Source organism: Amblyomma mixtum, chromosome 7, assembly GCF_055824585.1.
Source record: "Amblyomma mixtum isolate Tamu chromosome 7, ASM5582458v1, whole genome shotgun sequence".
NCBI lineage: Eukaryota > Metazoa > Arthropoda > Arachnida > Ixodida > Ixodidae > Amblyomma > Amblyomma mixtum.
In genome coordinates, this window is record NC_143018.1 from 995,302 (window position 1) to 1,007,399 (window position 12,098).

The following is a 12,098-nucleotide window of genomic DNA, read 5'->3' on the forward strand; positions in this document are numbered from 1 at the left end:
TGGAAACGTTTATTGCCAATGATGTAAATCGTAGGGGCGCCTGGTTTGCCGCAAAAGTTTGCATGATGACGAGAATTGGTCTGGGTATCGGGCATGCAGCAGTATTGGGTATTGAGCAGTCCGGGTTTGTAGTTGTCGCCAATGTGCAGCCTGCGCTATGGTGAGGGACGGAGCGGGGGGTGCGTATTCCCTTCATTTGGCTCGGTAATACGAGAGAATATCACGGAAGGAGACCAAGTAGTGCGCGAGCCGCGGGCGAACGGACTGTCGTGTGAATCGCCCTTTAACGCCATTTTAAGTATACGTGCGCAGTTGCCTTCTTTGCGCGAGGAACGTACCGGCCACACAAATGGCTTGAAGGGCAACGCGCAAATCGCGAGCCGGCCGCCCTAGAAGCTCGCCAGGAGCAGAACAGCTCTGAAAGAAAATACGAGCACAATCGCTTTATTAAGGCGAAAGCCTTTAATGCCTCATACTGTCGTGAGCAGGGAATGCTAGCAAGTGTGTTCGAGTTCTGGCAAAGAAAAAGAAAACTTTGGAGAATGGGAATCGAACCAGGGCGTTTGGCACTTCATAGTCGCTGCCATTCCGCCACGAACACGGTTTGAGCACGAATAAAGGCAGATCTAGTGAACGCGCGGGTTTCGTGAGTGAAATAAAACAAATAAAGAAATGCAAATATGAAAAGAAACAAAATAATAAAGAAATTAAACTATAAAACATGAAAAATATTAAAAAACACAGACCGCGTGGTCCAGAAGACGCAGATTCGCGGCGGCGGTGCGCGGAGGCAGACTCGCCGGAGGAATAGACCGAAGAGCGCAACAGCCGTGAAAGAAAAAAGAGGACAACGGAGAAAAAGAGGAGGAGGAGGAGGGGCGGCGCTGCGAGGAGGGTTCTGGGACGCCAGCGAGGAAATTGCCTTTCTTTGTACACATGTCGCACACGCAACGTTATTAAAGTGGTCAAATGTTGGGCTAGCGGAAAAACGACACCGAAAGAAAGACGAACACGGGCGCTAAAGAGACGAAAAAGGCGCTGTCGTGTTTGCTTAAAGAGATGAATACTTCGTACGTTAGTGCTGGTTTCTCACTTGTGACGCAACGAAAGAAGTGCATAAAAGTTTCTTTTGTCACAACGTTCGTTGTGTTGGTCATTAAGAACGCACGAGATGAAAACATTGAACAGCCCGAATGCATTCCTGCAGTGAGGTGATCAGGGTATAGCGTGGATTACGCCGCTAAATTTTTCTCACTTCCCAGCGTGTAGAACCCTTACATATTACAAAACGATTGCGAACGACCAAGCATTGCTGCTTACGTTCTGCCTACCATTAATGATGCACCGCCCGAAAGGAGCTTGGAAACCGCTTCGTCGTTGGGACCAAGGCGTAGTCGGCGGGACTAGCTGATGCAATGCGATGGAGTGGGTGCTCGCTCACATTTTACCTGCATGTTTCAGCGCTCAGAAGGCAGCACTCGTTGAGGTAGCGACTACCACAATTTCCTCGCAAATATATTCCACTGTATTCGTGACAAACGGCAGAAAATAAAAGTAGTCAACATGCAACACTGGCAGTCGACGCGGCGACACTGCGGAACGCAAACGGTTGCCATGAAAGGAATCCCCTACTTCGCACTGACATCTGCTGATGTGGTTGCCACGATTGACATGGGGATGTATAATAATTCGAGAGGCATTGGTAGGAAGACTTCTGCTGCATTCTCAAGTTGTAACGGGCTACAGCTTAAGCGTAAGGTGCGCTGACCACACACGGGAACACGCTAGCTGAAAATCCAGAGGCATGACAGCAAAGCGGAATGCCGGTATGGTCAAGCTTGCTTCCGATTACAACCTACGTGTACCGCGCATTTTACAGTCATGGGAAATGCAATATTTTATATCAGGGAGGAAATATTGCACGCTTCATATGACACTTGGAATGTCCCCACAATGAATGATCATTCCGGCAAGAGCGTTGGTCTCTTTACTCAGTTGGACCTCTTTACTGAGATGGACGCCCTGTTTGCATAGCGCTCTTCATGCATTCAATAAGTTGGAACTGTGGAGGCGCCATAAGTCACTGACCGCTAGAAAACAGCAATCACTCCCATTTACATCCTTGAGTTGATGATTGCGTATAATATGAAAACTTTAATACCATTTGGTTACTATCTTTTCAGGAGTGCAAACCAAAAGCGCCGATAACGACGACCCGTTTCGTGTGTAACGATGACCACTACTTCAGCGCTGAGACGACAGAAACGATAAAAGCAATGGTAAGATCCAGGTCACTTGAGATTATCACATAGTGAATTCTCTTAAAATTAAAACCATGGAGCAGAGGCAAATGGTGGGCTCATGAGAGACTGCTATTTTATGCTAGCTTTGCATGCGTGTGGAGTGCGATGTGAAAGTACAAACCAACGTTGAAACGAAAGATCCACATAAACATAACTTCCGAAGCAAAGAGCATGGTGTTGTTGATGCAGGTGCTTCATAGAATGCTGGATACGGCAGCAACTACCGGGCTGTTTTATGCAGAACGATTGCAAATGTATTCTGCGAACGTCGTTCCTCGCTGCTCTATCCTCCAGAAAACGCGGGGAAAAGATATTGTTCCAGGTGCCCCTTCGAGGAGACGTGTGCTGTCAGTTTCTGCGTGCTGCCCACAATGGCGCAGTGACGGCTATAAGTCATCCTTCCACGATGCTGTGATTACTCCAATTAAGGAATCTTGAGAAACTGACTTCGCCAGTTCTGATAGCTGAAGATATTTAACGAATCCAGTCGCCTAACTGTAATATTCATCATCATCATCATCAGCAGCAGCCTGACTACACCCACTGCAGGGCAAAGGCCTCTCCCATGTTTCTCCAATTAACCCTGTCCTTTGCTAGTTGCCGCCACTGTATCCCCGCAAACTTCTTAATCTCATCCGCCCACCTAACTTTCTGCCGTCCCCTGCTACGTTTGCTTTCTCTTGGAATCCACTCCGTTACCCTTAAGGACCAGCGGTTATCTTGCCTTCGCATTACATGCCCTGCCCAAGCCCACTTCTTCCTCTTGATTTCAACTAGGATGTCATTAAGCCGCGTTTGTTCCCTCACCCACTCCGCCCTCTTCCGATCTCTTAACGTTACACCGATCATTTTCCTTTCCATAGCTCGCTGCGTTGTTCTTAACTTAAGCTGAACCCTCTTTGTTAGCCTCCACGTTTCTGCCCCATAGGCGAGTACCGGTAGGATACAGCTGTTATATACTTTTCTCTTCATGGATATTGGTAAGCTACCATTCATGACCTGAGAGAACCTGCCATACGCGCTCCACCCCATTCTTATTCTTCTAGTTATTTCCCTCTCATGATCCGGATCTGCGGTCACTACCTGCCCTAAGTAGACATATTCTCTTACTATTTCTAGCACCTCGCTACCAATTGCGAACTGCTGTTCCCTTGCAAGGCTATTGAACATTACTTTGGTTTTCTGCATGTTAATTCTTAGCCCCACCGTTCTACTCTGCCTGTCTAGCTGATTGATCATGCTTTGCAGTTCTTGTCCTGAGTTGCTTAGCAAGGCAATGTCATCAGCGAATCGCAAATTACTCAGGTATTCTCCATTAACTCTTATCCCCAACTCTTCCCATTCCAGTCCCCGGAATACCTCCTGTAAGCAGGCAGTGAAGAGCATTGGTAATATTAATTCACCGTTAATACAGCTCTGTGGACCGCCTTATAAGTGATTATTATTTACCAGTCCCTGACGTTTTCCATCCATGGCGTTACGAGACTTCATAGGGTGTGAGACCACCCTGCACGTAAAACCTATTCTTGCGGTGCAAAACATTCCCCTTTGGAAATGTTTGGCGCGCATCGATGAAACACCCCGCACATTCCTTTTTAGGCGCGGTCGTAGCCACAGCTATTCGGGACTGGAAGGTACCTGCCAAATGCACTAGACCCGCTTTCGTTCACTTAGCTATTCCGCCGAGTTTACTTGCATCAGAGAGCTAGAGAAACACAGCAGTCTGGAGGTAAACGAATTCATTAAAAAATGTTAAGATTGATCGCAATATTTTCCATGTTCTAATAAGCTAATTTCCTTTCCCAGACTTAGGTTTATTTGTTCAGGGGATCCTAGAGCATTACAGAAGATAGTGGGGTACATTAAATGAGCACAATAAGTCGCAGAAAGGTAAAATTGAATAGAAATGACAGGTGCACTCCGAGAACTGAAAGGTGCACTCTGAGACAGGTACACTCTGAGAGTTTTGCCGCTCTGGCAAAACTCTGGCAATGCAGCATTGCCAGAGTTTTGCTAGAGCGGAATTTATTTCATAATACTGCAGGCCAGTGCTTGGCCCAAGCAGGAGTGGTGACCCGGACGTGATCCGAACACGCAACCTTCTGATTTCAGTTAGAACAGGTTTTGGGTATCGGAGTATTGTGATATTTATTTATTTATCATCATACCCACAGCGCCATTGTCTGGCATTACAGTGGGGGGGGGGGGGGGTTGAAGAAAGAGTACACAAGTGCCACCGCGTGCAGGTGGTTACAAAAAAAAGCAACAATGAGATAAAAAGAAAACGGAATTATTGTACATAAAAAATGTCACAGCATGAAAGAAAATGAATCATTTGATAATATGGACACTACTTCCTCAGGCAGCTTGTTCCATTTCGAAACCGTTTTGGGGAAAAAAGACATTTTAAAAAGGTCAGCCTGGCACCTGTATTCTTTAACTTTGAGTGAATGATCTCTTCATAAACACACGTAATCAGGGTTGGCTATATATTAATTTTGGTTCTGTCTATTCCAGTTCTAGAACGAAATATATTATAAAATATTTTTAAACGCAGTAATTTCCTACGTTGAAGTGAGTCCCAACCCAAAGATTGTTTCGCGCTCGTTACACTAAAATATCGCCCGTAGTTATTGAAAACAAAACGAACGGCCAAATTCTGAACTCTTTCTAGCTTTTGAACGTCAAGAAAGGATTTCGGATCACAGACTGTGCTAGCATACTCAAGTATGCTTCTAACATTTGTATTATACAGCAGTTCTTTAGTCTTTAAAGGGAAAAGTTTAGCGTTACGTCGCAGGAAGCCTAAAACACGACAGGCTTTGGCAGTAACGAAATCCACGTGAACTTGTTAAATATACACCAAGATATTTAAATTCCAACACTGAAAGCAGTCTGCTATTATTTATGTTATAAGTGAAAATATGGGGAACCTTCTTTTTAGTGAAACACATATGCACAGATTTTTGTAACTTAATATGCATTCCCCAGTTCTCACACCACTGGGCCATTTTACACAAATCCTGTTGTAATGCATCGCAGTCACTTTGATCGTTAATAATTCTATACAATACACAATCGTCCGCAAAAAAGACGCATGTATAAAGAAATACCTGAAAAGATGTCATTCATGTAAATTATAAACAGTAATGGGCCCAAGACGGATCCCTGAGGCACCCCTGATGTTACAGCCACCTCATGCGATTGTTTCCCGTTGACAACACATATTTCGTGTAACAAGACAAGATTCCAACTTTGTGACAGTGAAAAATGTGTCGTTAAATATACGACGAGCCAATTGGTAACCTCTCTTAAAATAAAAAAAAAAAATTAGTGGGTACTTAAGACGAGTGAACGACGGGATACATTTTGTGAGCCACTTCAGCGGCGTGCCTGGGATCCCCTCTGCGTATCGCTTGGCAGACATGGGCATATTAAAATGAGAGAACATGAGAAATCCCTCCCATATATTTACTCATTCTAAGTCACTTAAGTTCTACCTACATGTCCATATATGTGGAACTGGTTATTTGCTACTTTGCATTTATAGACTTCTGGGAGTGACAGTGGCATTCCTGGCGCAGTGGTGCAGCAGTTTCGCGATGCGCCACTGCCACGGCAAGTAGCTCTTTCCTACACAGCCACCTCTGGGTCTTGCCGAGCTACCTATCATGACCAATCATTAAATTAACTGTCTCCCTCCAAAGTTTGCCACTTCCCTCACATTGTGGTGGGCAAATTTGGACTTGCCACGGTGAGCCGGTTGTAAACTTCACAAAGTCACGTGACTTAGGTGGGACGTGGGACATCTGCTTTTTTTGACGCCAACGGCGGGGTTCGCTCTCAACGGGACCTTTAACGCAGCCATGTTAACAGTGGTCGTGAGGAACATCGAGAACAAAAAACAAAACAAACGAAGCTACTGGCGAGCGGTGGAAAAGTGGAAGGACTAAACTTGAAAATAATGGTACTCACATCAACATAGCAGGTACGAAACAACAGGTGGTTTCGCATCGCCTGGTCGGAACCGAATGGTTTGATACCATTGAAGATATTTTGAATCTCGAATGTAAAGATTTTGTGAAGACGTTCAATGAACATGGTTGAAAACAAAAATTTCTGACGAATTACCGAAGATTTCAGGTCGCCTTATTTGTTACACGTGCGAGTTTCAAATTCGGCTTTAAAAATTCTTAGAGATAGGGTAGTTTATTTATTTATTTATTTCATTACCCTCAGGGCCAGAGGGCATTACAGAGGGGAGTGGATTACAGACGAAAGTGAAACAAAAAATACAGCTGTAAATACACTTAATAATTAGACATAAATGAAGCTCACAGAAAAAAACAACAAATAAACAGGTTACGTCAAAACAAGTAAAAAAATTAGCAGCGCATATCGCAGAATGAAAACAACAACAAAAAGCAACAGCATACAATAAAAACAAACGACAAGAGAAATCACGTTCAAAAGGCAGTAACATGTGCGCATATAAAACAAGTGGAACAACCGTAAAAAGAAAAAAAAATATTACAGTGTTAAGGATTCTCGAGTTTATGACAGCAACAAGTTGGTTAAAGCAGATTTAAACATAGAATTATCAGAAATTTCGACGATAGATCCGGGAAGGTGATTCCAGCTTACTGGCGTACTTGGAATGAATGAATTGTGATAATGGTTGGTTTGGCATGAAGGAATACCAACCTTATGACGATGGTCAATGCGACGTGAAATGTAAAAGGGTGGTAACATCATTTTATTCTTAAGAATGGGATTATCGTAATAAATTTTATGGAACAGGCAATGACGGTATATTTTCCTACGTTGTGACAGCAGGGGTAGTGACAAGCTTGTTTTCATAGTCGTGACGCTGGAGTTGCGATGATAATTTGAAAGAATGAAACGAGCCGCCCGGTTCTGGACGGATTCCAATTGATAGATGAGCGTCTCTTGACTGGGGTTCCAAACAGATGCAGCATATTCCAGTTTAGTACGAACTAACGATTTATAAAGAAGTAATTTTACAGAACTATCAGCAAGATAAAAATTTCGGCAAGTAGCCCAGCATGCGATTAGCGTTGTTAGTTATATAATCTACATGCGTGTTCCAAGAAAGATTAGTAGAAATAAATACGCCTAGATATTTGTAACAAGACACAGATTCGATGCTGCTGTTATTAAGATGATACGTGGGCAGTGAAGTATTACAACGAGAAACACGCATGTGCTTGCATTTCTTAGGGTTTAGTTGCATGCACCAGGTGTTAACCCAGTCGAGAACATGATCGATATCGGACTGAAGAAGAGTTGCATCAGCGTCACTGTTAATTTCGCGGTATATGACACAGTCATCTGCAAAAAGGTTAATTGATGAAGATATGCTAATAGGCAAGTCGTTGATATAAATTAGGAAAAGCAAAGGCCCCAACACAGAGCCTTGTGGTACGCCTGACTCAACTGGCGAAGTGAAGGAGCAAGTGTTATTTACTGTGACAAATTGTGAACGATCAGTAAGAAAAGAATGCAACCATGCAAGAATGTTAGTATCAAGGTTAAGTTTGCTTAGTTTGAAAAAAAAGCAGTTGATGTGAAACCTTGTCAAATGCTTTGGAAAAATCTAGGAATATACAATCGACAATGGAACCCGAGTCAAGGATGGAATTCAGATCATGCGTAAACGATAAGAGTTGTGTTTCACAGGAAAATGACTTACGAAATCCATGCTGATAATCTGTAAAAAAGCACGTTAAAGAACCCCAGGTGGTCGAAATTTCCGGAGCCCTCCAATACGGCGTCTCTCATAGCCTTAGTCGCTTTGGGACGTTAAACCCCATAAACCAACCAACCAATCTGTAAAAAAGGCATTTGACTGTAGGAATGATGCCAGGTGAGAGTAAATTACATGCTCCATGATTTTGCACGGAATGCTCGTTAGAGAAATGGGTCTATAATTAAGCGGTGAATGTTTATCTCCGGACTTGTGCAAGGGAATCACCTTCCCGACCTTCCAGTCGCCAGGAATGCAGGTTGTGTCAAGAGATTGCTGGAAAAGATGAGAAAGAATTATAGCGCTGTATACTTTAGTCCTGATCAGAAACTTTGAATTGATGTTATCAACCCCACATGATGAAGAAATTTTTTGTTTTTCTATCATTTTTTCCACGCCAGCAATATCAAAGATAATAGGGTCCATTGGCAAAAAGTCAGCATCGGGATATGTCTGTGGTACAGAACAAACATTTTTTGAAAAAGCAGAGACAAAAACAGAGTTTAGAACATGCGCGCTCATCAGGCCGGATAAGTGCGTCGGCTGAGTCCTTAAGGGCGATAGCAGTATCGTCTCTTTTGTTAACGATGTTCCAGAATTGCCTAGGGTTACTAATTAAAAGAGATGGTAATGTAGTATTGAAAAATGAATCCTTGGCGAGCTTGAGTGCTTTTTTGTATTCGGTAGCTGCGGCCTGATAAGCATTCCAACGATCTTGAGAACCGGTTAGTTTTGCCTTTCGAAAGATACGTTTTTTCTTGTTACTGAGCCTTTTCAACGTTTGACTGAACCATGGTGATTGCCGGTTAGATGCGATAACTATGCGCGGAACATATTTATCGATGAGCGATGAAACTTTTTCTGCAAACAAATTCCAGTTGGCGTCCACGGAGCGGTCATGAAAGCTGGGTAAGTAATCGTCTAAAAAAAGAGACAGTTCACGGTTAACGGCATCAAAATCAGCATTTTTGTAGTCCCGGATATATTTCTTGTAGTTGCTCTGGTGAGGCACGGTGTAGGTTAAAGAAAAATGAAGCAGTAAGTGATCACTTAACCCTTGTAGATACGATATGGGCTGGAAAAGATCAGGTGAAGTGGTGAGCACTAAATCTAAGATGTTAGAAGTAGCAGACGTAATTCGAGTTGCCTGCATTACAAGCTGCGACAAGTTGAAATCACTGCACAAATTCAAAAATTTGTCAGATTCCCTAGAAAAAGGATTACAATAGGAACGCACATTAGACCACACAACATTGGGAAAATTAAAGCCTCCTAGTAAAATGAAAGGATTATTCGGGTACCGCAGTGTAACCATATGAATGACGTCATGAAGGTCGTCAGAAAAGCTGGGTGAACAGGACAGAGGACGATAGCAAACACCTACTATTAATTTCCTGGAGCACGTGCGAACTTCAACTAGCACAAGTTCTAAGGCTTTTGTGAAGTGAATAAGAAATGACAGAAAAGTATCAGAGACGGCTATAAGTACACCTCCGCCGCACCTAGCGCCCCTATCGCGCCGATAAACGTTGTAGCGTTTTTTGCAGTCGAACAATTCACTGCTATCAACCGTCGCAGACAACCAAGTTTCAGTAAGACATATTATGTCGGCGTCACAAGCATCGATAGCAGAGCAAAGATCGTCGCGTTTTGGAAGTATGCTTCGAATATTTGTGAATAAGAACGAAAGTGGGTTAATGACCAGTAACTTCAATTCACTGCCCCTCGCGTAGCGTTAATCAGTGGTCGATGGGGAAGCATTAGACTGTTCCTGGACGGAATCGGAGCATTCAGCCGGGGGCGTGAAGGTGTTAGGAATTTCATCCACACAATCATCAGTAGGATTGTAGGTGTAACACTTTTTACCTATGTACAACTTGTTCAAGCGAAGTTTGAAGGTTAAGGGTTGAGATTTGCCAAATTCTACCAGTTTTTTCCTAGCAAGACGTGTAGCAGGAGAATAGTCGTCACTGACCGAAATTTTCTCATCTTTCAACTTGGAACTATTAAGGAGCACTTGCTGTTTGACCTTTGAAGACGAGAATATGGCAATAATTGGTCTGCACTTATTCGACGTATACCTGCCGAGCCGGTGGGCTCTCTCGATCAAAATTTCTGAAGGCGGGATTTTCAAACAGGATGAAAGGACATTGACCAATTTTTCTTCCGACTGGGCCCAGGATTCTGATTCGGTGTCGGCTAGGCCGAAGAATAGAAGATTGTCTCGCCGTTGCCTGTCTTCCAGCTCAGCCTGCTTACAGTGCAGTACATTGTTTTCACCTATAAGCTGGTCAATCGACTGGCGAAGACGCTCCACCTCTTTTGCGAGACTGTCAAAGACGCCAGTTTTGTGCTCAACCTCCGTTAGTCTGTCGTCTATCTCGCATAGATTTTCGTTGAATTCCTCCTGGGTTTTTTTAAGTTCACGAACTGACTGAATTAAATCCATCTGATTCTTTTCCATTTTTTCAGTTCGAGTGTTGATAGTTTGTAGCATATGGCAAACATATCGTCAATTTGCTGGGACGGCAAAACGTGCAAGGGGTCCTGCACCCAGGCTTTCTTGTTAGGCCCAGGGTTGAGCTCCACATCCCTGGACAACATTAGCAGTTCAGTTGTAACATCAAGATAATCACAAAACGAAGAAAGCAAAACTCCCGGGCTTGGGAGTTAAAATAGAAAGAAAACCTTTCCAAGAACAAAGTGAGGAACACCTGTGAAGAAATTCGAAAAGCATGTTAGATAGATCATAAAAAAATAATGCATCTCATTACATCGTATTAGCACGAACAGCTGTTGGTAATGGCGATTATGTAGGCATGAACTCCCTTAGACCCCATTATTCCTATATATATATATATATATATATATATATATATATATATATATATATATATATATATATATATATATATATATATATATATATATATGGCCAAAGCTGTCATTGCATCACAAAAATCAACCACCAATATTTATTCATATACACCCTCAGTGCCGAAAAATTATAGAGAGGAGTTGGATAATATAAAGAATAACGAGATAAAAGGTGATCTGCCGAAGAGCTACATAATTCTAGAGAGCTCAACGAAACCAAAGTACCCGATGTTGCCAAGGCATACTGCTGGCGCACGAAAGTGGTTCACGTCACGTGATGTCTCGGGGAAAAGCTGCATAGAAAATGAACTAATGTGGCATGCCTGAACAGCTACTTTGTGATTGTGATCGTAGCAAGAGGACACACAACTTGATGACGAGATGAGCTGTTGTGATAGTATATGATGATGAAAAATTTTCTAAAAGAGACAGTCAGGAGGCTGTTCAGCGAGGCACTAGATTTCGTAGATTTATATCCGACATCGTTAAATCTGTACAGGCATTGCGATTGCACATAGAATGAAACGCACTGCATTAATTTGAACCATTTCTAGTTTTTTATATTGTGTTTAATAGACAGGATTAGAGTCACTCAACGAAACTGCGTACATTAATTGCTACTTTTATAACATTTTTTGTTATACATATATATATATATATATATATATATATATATATATATATATATATATATATATATATATATGAGAGTACAATTGGCGCTGTTCACGTAGTTATGAGTAGGTTCCAACCTAAATTATGTTGACAGCCAAGTATTTTTAGGATGTTATTGTATATAATGGTGATCTATCGAGATTGTAGTAAGGCATGGTGTTAGATCTGCCAGATACATTGCTTTGCAATTAGCAATAATTAGTCCCTTAAGTTGGTCGACATACCAGTTAAATAGACTGTCTAGGTTTGATTGACAAGCATCGGCATCAGAACCATTTTTTTTTACTGAACGCTACGCAGTCGACGGCAAATAAGTATATATATGAAGACAAAAAATTCAGCAAATTATTATTATATATAAAAATACACGAAGCGGTCAAACATACCTCTAGGGACGCGAGGTGAACCGATAAAGATGAGCTGCAAGTATTCGTTGCCACAGATCGTTCACGGTTAACACGAAAACATTTAATCCG

The 12,098-nt window shown here is 42.4% G+C and overlaps 1 pseudogene; it reads right to left on the reverse strand.

The window, feature by feature from the left end:
* Positions 1-9,805: 9,805 nt before the first annotated feature.
* On the reverse strand, positions 9,806-10,674 carry LOC149334784 (uncharacterized; annotated as a pseudogene).
* Positions 10,675-12,098: the final 1,424 nt, after the last annotated feature.